This window comes from Phaseolus vulgaris, chromosome 9, assembly GCF_000499845.2.
Source record: "Phaseolus vulgaris cultivar G19833 chromosome 9, P. vulgaris v2.0, whole genome shotgun sequence".
Classification (NCBI taxonomy): Eukaryota; Viridiplantae; Streptophyta; class Magnoliopsida; order Fabales; family Fabaceae; genus Phaseolus; species Phaseolus vulgaris.
This window is the reverse complement of record NC_023751.2, coordinates 6,823,445-6,831,865: the sequence shown is the minus strand read 5'-3', so window position 1 is coordinate 6,831,865 and position 8,421 is coordinate 6,823,445.

The following is an 8,421-nucleotide window of genomic DNA, read 5'->3' as shown; positions in this document are numbered from 1 at the left end:
CAAGGTAATATAAATATCACGCATTCCAAGGAAAAAGGTACGTCATTAACTACAGTATTCTGACAGTCGAATACGATACCCTACTGACTTGAGCGTTTGAGTGTCATCTACAGGTACCCCACACATCCGAGGAACCATTCGACGAAGAAGCTTGAAGGAGAGCCGAACACGTCAAGACCGACCGCGTATCATCCGAAGTTGATAGTTCTCCTTGTCCCCAAACCAGTTCGAGAACAAAAGTGTTTCTCTCCCACAATTTGAACTCATACAACACATACTAACTTAAAAAAACAAACTATCAAACACAATATCATAATATCTTGCATTTAATTTACAAGTTTTCCTCCCACCAACATAAGTTTATGCTGCACATGGTTACTTTATTCCATCTGCAATAATAATCACATACAACACAAGTATATGATAGCACCTACACATACTCAATACATTAATGACATTATATAATCATATACATTATAAATTTTAAGAGTTGAGTAAGAGAATATAGTTCTAGAAGTTTTATGGATCATCTATATCCAGTCAAAAGTTGTGCCATGTAGAATAATTCTTCAACATCAACCTTATTATACTTTTAAATATAATATTATTCACATGGTTCCAAATCATCTAAACCATAGTCAGTCATATCTCTTTTCATATTTTATTTTGTTTTGCCTTTAGAGACTCAAAGTAAAAACATTTATATAACATTATTTTTTATTATTATTATAAGTATTTATTAAAACATCTATGATTTCTAACCAATTAGGCAATATAATGTTTTTGTTTAATGTGTATGTACATATTATGAGTTTTATTTAGTTTTAAAGTATACATAATAAATAATATTAAATCAATTTGTACATTAATTCGTACTCAGTTTAATTAATTTTCATTTGGTTCTTTACTGTACTAATTTTTGAACTCTTCAATAATTGAATCAAAATTAAATTATGAGAAACGTGATTGTTAAAAGAAAAACTTATGATAAATAAGTTAGAGTTAAAAGTACTTATAAAAAATTATAGCAATTAAGATTTTATTTTTTTCCTAAAAATAATTTGCATACAAAAATATTTTTAGAAAAAAAAACTTTAATTAATTAGAATATAAGAACTTAAAAAAATATAACTATATTTAAATTATTATATTTTAAACATTATTAATAGATAAAAAATTTGAATAAGAAACATTAAAAGAAAAAATTATATATCATAGATACTAATAATAATATGAAACTAATATTTTCAAAAATAGAATAAATAAATAAAAAAATTAAAATTTTCTTTCTCTTTTTCTTAAAAAAATTAAACAAGGGGAGGGATATGAAGAAGTAAAAGTTTGTGTTTTACTATTTTAAAAAATAATTATGTTTTGATGAAAATCTTTGTATTATTTTACAAGTATGTGCGTTTCGGATGTTTAAGTAATTAGAGCGCAATTACAGTAGTATATATGCAAAATATATGAGTGTACAAGTATTGAATACGATCTATTATATTTATGAGAGTTTGTATTTATAGATCTTGCATTATATTCATAAATAGTCAGTAGTAAATTATTTGAATAAGCCGTTTATAATTGTCATTGATGTAATTAAAGTCTAATTATCGGATATGTACAATTACTTTGAAGGTGTTTCTGACTTTATAACAGGTAAGTACAAACTAGAAAAAAAATATAAAAAAATATTTTTATTTTCTTCTTTTACATATTTTATCAATATTTTTATTATTTATTATATTTATTTTATTTTAATATTTATTAAAATAAAATATTATAAAAATAAAGTAGAAATGTTTTGTAGATAAGAAATTTAAAAAAAATGAGCGGTGGTGGGTAAAAGAATGGTAAAGAAATAGGAGTGAAGGTTTTGTTGTGTTTTATCCATTCTTCTCTTATTTACTTTCCACAAGTACGTACTTATAATCGGGAGGGGTAGTATTGTAAACAAGCATATATATATATATATATATATAAAATCCAACTCAGACAAATATAATTCAGGCACACTGTGTCAATAAATAAATCACGGTGTATATGATCTACACAGAAAACCTTAACCCTGGTTTGGGTCTTTTTCCATCACCATGCAGTAACTGTTAGAAGTGTTTAAATTCAAAAGGCAGGTATGGAATAGATAAATTTTGTTTGTCGGATGATATTTTCTAAACGTCTTAGCTAAAATTTTAAAATAAAAACTTGATTTAATGGTTTTATCATTTAGTCTCATTTTTGTAAATAATTATATTCTTAAAACTATTTTTATTACATTTTTGTTATCAACAAAAAATAATAAATTAATAAAAATCATTTTAGGGGTGATTCAATCCTTATACATACAACTACAAATAAAAAAAATACCTCAGAACTCACTAAAGACTATTATAAGAAACATCACAATACCACCTACTCAAACTAACAGTTCTTCTTATAATAAACAAGCAAGTTCTCAGATAAAGACACCAATCAAAATAAAAAAAACAAGTATAATTACATTTGGAAGTTAACCAAGAACCAAGAAAAAAATCTCTAAATGATTAATCACTGCTCCTTTAAAGATGTAATTCTCCTTATGTCTCCAGATGTCTCCAATAACTGCAATCCAAATCCAAGTAACATTAACATAGTTTGGAACGTTGCATAAGTTAAAATGCAGAATAATGTACTTCCCCAAAACTATTTTTATTACTTACTAAAACTCTTTTACGGAATAATGTATTTCTTCTATTTAAATTATTTTTTAATGTATTTTCGTAATTTTTTAAAAGGAACCATGTAATTACATCTAATTTATGCCTTTTAATAAATTAAATAATAAAGAAATACGTTTATTAAAATAATTCATAGTTGTGTATTAATTCTGTAAAGTTGTTTCTTATCGACCTTCTAATTAATTTAATTTTTGCAGTTGATGTTGCAACAAAGGGAAATTTATGGCATTTAAAGTGTCTGTATAAATTCTAAATTCTAACAGTAATTGAAATGTTGTCGAAAACAGTAATCAGTAAATAAACATTTTTCTAATTATCCTGTTTTAAGAACAAGAAGAAATAATTAATTATTAATAAAATAAAATAAATATATTTTTTTATCTATCATTAAAGTACATTAGACTTTTCATAACGTCTAAAATAGCTTTTTAAAATTAGTTTTAGAATATTTTAATAAAAATGTCAATGTAGTAGAATAGAGTTTTAAAGACGATTTTGTAATAAATCGTTATCGTAAGAAAAATTAATAATAAGAAGTTGACTCTTATCTATCATAAACAAATTGAGAAAATGACAACGAAGTTGTCTTTAAAATTATGTAAACGCAACATAATTCTTATAAATCGTTATTAAAAGTGTTAATACGATGACGGTTTGCTCCATACCTTCATCATATGTGTTGCTTTTTTAAAAAAAAAAACTTTTTTTTCATAAAATTTGAACCTGCAAATAGTGGATTCCATCTCAAACATATATAACGAATCTAACTGTAATTCACATGTACAAATGTATATAAAATATAATTTATGAATTAAAACAAAGTTTTAAAGCAACAAAATATTCCATAAAAACTTAAGCATATTCAGTCTAAAAAAACTAAATTGATTACACGAGACAAGACTTGCAATACTTATTATTTTATTTAGAGTTAGGATTTGAACTCATAACCAATTACAAGGTATCAACCTAATCCCTGAAACAAATGATCACTTCTTGAAATTTAGGGATTGTATTTTTATTTTACTTACTTACAAATGAGTCAAGACACATAACTCAATTTATATTTATACTCTTTTGGAAATCAGAAAGAAGGACAAATATTTTGGCAAGAGGGAGTATTTATCTGCTAGGGTTTTTCCCTGCATCTTGCGATCTTATCAAGAATTCACCATTTCTTGTGACGATCATCCTTAGGCTTATCAAACTTTGTTTGTGGCGCCTTCCTTTATCCATATTTCTATTGTTACTGTTTTGAATTTATTCCGTCATGTAACCCTAAATTCCCAATTTTGCTACCATTTCTATTTGGATTCATATCATTGTGACATATTTAATTACTTATGAATCTAACAGTTGTATATTTTGAGAAAGTAAAATATTTTAAATTAAATTAACATAAGTCTATAATTAATAATCCAATTTAAGAGTGTTATTGGTGGGTTATAGCATATAAGTCTTTATTAATATCAACTCGAACAATGGTCGTCATATACTACATCACATATTAGACACACTCATACATCGAATTTGCTTATTGTACTACAACTCAAAATAAACATTATTATATCAATAAATGACAATACAAAAGTTATGAATATATTTACTATAAATACCTTAAGATGTATCTAAATAAGTTTTATTGATCTTTCACTTAATCTACCACTCAATATGCTATATCCAGAATAAGTATTAAAATATCAAAATTTGATATTAGAATACATAACATTATGCAAATTCAATGTAATAACATTATGCAAATTCAATGTAATAAAATTTATTAAATGAAATTCACTTACTCTACGATTTTTAAAAAGATTATAAAAAAAGCAACTATAAAATGAGAAAATACTATGTAAACTCCAAAGGAAAATGTGCACAGGAATACACAAGGAGGGGAATGTGGGGGGTAACAACATGATGATGTGGTAGGACGAGGCAACTTGGGCAATGACGAGGTGAGACGCATGTTAGAGGCGCACAAAACGTAGACATGGCAGTAGAGGCTAGAGGGTGGAGTCATGATGTGGTTAAATATTTGAAAAATTATATGATCATAACCGTACCCATTGTGATGGCTCCTCTTTTTGTTATCGATCATTATCCATGATTGTACTTGGCTTTCCTACTATTTTGTGTCCTGATGAATTATGCATAAAATCACTAAACTAGCAAATAAGACAAGCAACATGTCAAAGGATTAACCAGTCTACATCCATCCAGAATCATAAAGCCCTTGAAGACACTTCAATTATTGTCAACCATCAATCCTATTCCATCACATGCTCCAACTATCCATCCTATTCCATCACATGGTCCAAGTGCTGCGAACATAGTCACGTAGTTACCAATCACAGGGAATTAAAACTCATGGAGATATATACTACATTACAATAATGCTCTCAGATTCTCACTAATAAACAGCTCCTTCCTGTTCCTCCATCTATTATCCTTTTGTAGACAAAAGTTATAAAGTAACATAGTCACAACAGATTATTAATGGGTCTAACCATCTTCTATAACTTATAACGTAAAATTTATGTAAAATTGAGTTTTGTATCTAATCCAAAATTTTGACGTAAAAAATATTATTAGAATGAATTTTTAAAAAATAAAAAATCGATATAATAAACGAATTTTAGAATAAACCATATTATAATATTATAACGACCGTAATAAATCAGTACAAAATATTTTAATATACTAGTTCACACTGAAAATTATTATGTAAAAAAATTGACAATCTTAATTTTGTTACTATAAATATTTAGAAGATTTAAAGTTTAAAATAGAAAAAAAAAATTTATAATAAAAATATATGGAGAAAAATATATTGAATTCTTAATTAATTAAATATAATGAGATTGAGTTGAGAGTTTGAGCTAGGAGTTGCCACCATAACAGGGAGGCAGGAACTCTGAGTGTGGAGAATATTTTTATAATTGTAATCTTATATATTTAAAACAGTTCCTAAAGCTATAAAGTGAAGATATCTGAGAAAATAAATTAATTAAGAGAAGCACTTATAACGGCAGAGGATTGATATTATTGACTCTAACTCCCAACATCTCTTAGTATTAACAATTGGAAGATGTTTAATTGGGATATTGAATCGAAATAGAACCTTTAATTGCTCAAAAAGAGATGGTACTAAACCATTGGGCACCCAGATTTATGAGAGCTCTGAAACAAATATCCACAAAATGGAATCTAAAAATAGTAATATTTTATTAAATGGAAGAGATCTGATATTTAGTTTAATGGGTTATTTTGAAAGGGTTAGGTGTGTGAAAGGGAAACCCACTACTTTGTGAATCTTATAAATGGTTGAGGAGGAGTTGGAATCCACTCAAAGTGGTTGATTTTCAGAAGATATTGGGATGCTTAATGGGGACACCAACATGCTTCCAAGCCTCAGAACCCATATGGCTTCATTCTCATACGTGTAAAGATAGGTTGCCACTAGATTTAGCTTCATCATGCTGCCTTAAACTCAAATAAACTAAGTCTTAGAAGTTCCAATTATTGGTATAAAACGGGCACTCCCCAACACATCCATCTCAACACCTCATCACACTTTCATTACTTTCAAGTCCAACACCTTTCATTCGTGTTTTTCACTATTCGAGAGTGCTAAAAATATATACCCGCCTCATAAGTATTCATTTCCTATTATGGATCATATCTTCCGATTTAAATATTGAGTTGAATGATAATTGTATATCATATACTTTTATCAAACCACAAATTAATATTAATATACTTTTTTAAATAATTATTATAAAAATCAACACACTCATGATATGCATTGATTGGATAACGATATGGGGCGAGACCGACTCCTGGTCTTCCTGATCGAGACCCACATGGTTGCCCGAGACCTGATCTACATGACCGAGACCAGGGAACCTTGGCCGAGACCTAAGAGACTTGGCCGAGAGGACGAGGCCGACGGTCTACCCGATCGAGACCAGGAAAACCTGGCCAAGACCTTAGAGACTTGGCCGAGACGACCGAGACCATGGAATCCTGTCCGACGGCCAACCCATATTACCGTTAATGCTCAAACCAAGGTCAGTGAAGTTAATCCGTCATTAAGAATTAGGTAATAAAATCCTAAGCAGTATCCACTCCGATAAACGGGCCCAACAAGGTAGGCCCATTAGAATAATATAAATGGCACGCATCCCAAGGAAAAGGTATGTCATTTATTATTGTTCGCCTACCAAAACACCATCATCCGCTTTACTGACTTGAGCGTCGGAGTGCCTTCGCAGGTACCCCACCATCCGTTCATCCGAGACCGAGTGTCAAAAGAGAAGCAGGAGGACGAGAAGAATCTCAGTTCATCACCCAGCAACCTGACCGACCGAAGGAAGTAGAAGAAGACTTCAATAGTTTTATAGGTATCATCTTCCTAGTAGGAAGAGATATAAAACTATTTTATACTTTACAATTTTTTTCACTTACTTTTATGTCACGAGTTATAACCTTTACTATACTAGCAATAAACCACACCTGGAATACAGAAAGAAAGTGTAATTACTAGATTACAAATTTGTAAATCTGGATACATAAAACTTTTCCATTTCCTACCACAAAAACTGTCACACCCTAAGCAACTAGGATTTTTGCTTAATAAAGTATGAGTCAAGTTACTTCGTTTGAACAATTAACTAGGTAGCTGGCAGTCATGTGGTTCTCTGCAATGCTTTTATTTTACCATTAATGGATGTTCAGGGTGATAGACATGTCTGCTTGGGGCGTAGGGCATGATTTGATTATATATAAGTTGTTGTTGGCGTGTGTATGCAATGCTCAAAGATATGAGAAACATCGTACGATGTCGATTAATGGTAAGTTGTTGGTTAACAACAATTTGAAATTAATAATGGCTATTTTAGTTTGCATAAAAGGATTAGTTCTGGTGTGTGACCCTTTCATTCAGGGTTGATTGGAAGAAAAAAGTGATTAGCCATAAAGAAATGTATGCATTAAAAAACAAGTACTTAACAAAGCTTTATAGCATAGCTTTTCTACATCTATCAGCTCCTCAAAGGGATTGATGTAACCATAACGAGTCATCACTTTGGTGCAATGCCTAACAAAACTAATGCTTATATGCCCTGGCATTTTATCTTTCCTTCCCCAGAAGCTGCAACTTTTCATGAGTAGTTCATCTCATAACCCTTCGGTTTCTCCTTTTCTAGCTTGTGGGCTGAAGAAACTAGAGAGACCAAGTTTTTCACTTTATCTATATTATGTTGTTGGAGTTAAAAAATCTATGTGTACCGTCAAAGATCAAATGTCTCTTCGTATGTGATACTGATCGAACCATACAAATCTAAGTGTATATTAATCATAGTTAAATGGTATAAAAAATGTGAACATTATTTGTAATGCACGTTTTAATTTAGGTCTATCAGTATCACATATGATAAATAAACTAATATATATCATTATTACAATATTTATTTCACCGAATTAAATAATTATTTCAACATAAGATAACATTTGGAAGTGTCCTCATATCAAAATCTCAACAAAAAAAATAAAAAAAAAAGACAAAAAAAATAAAAAATTCAGTTGTTCAACCGGTAGGTACTGTTATCCTAACTCCTGACACAATAATAACACTATGTTTACAACTTAATTTTATTTTCCTTACTTTGGAAATTTATTTTTCTGCTTCATCTCTTATTTAAACATG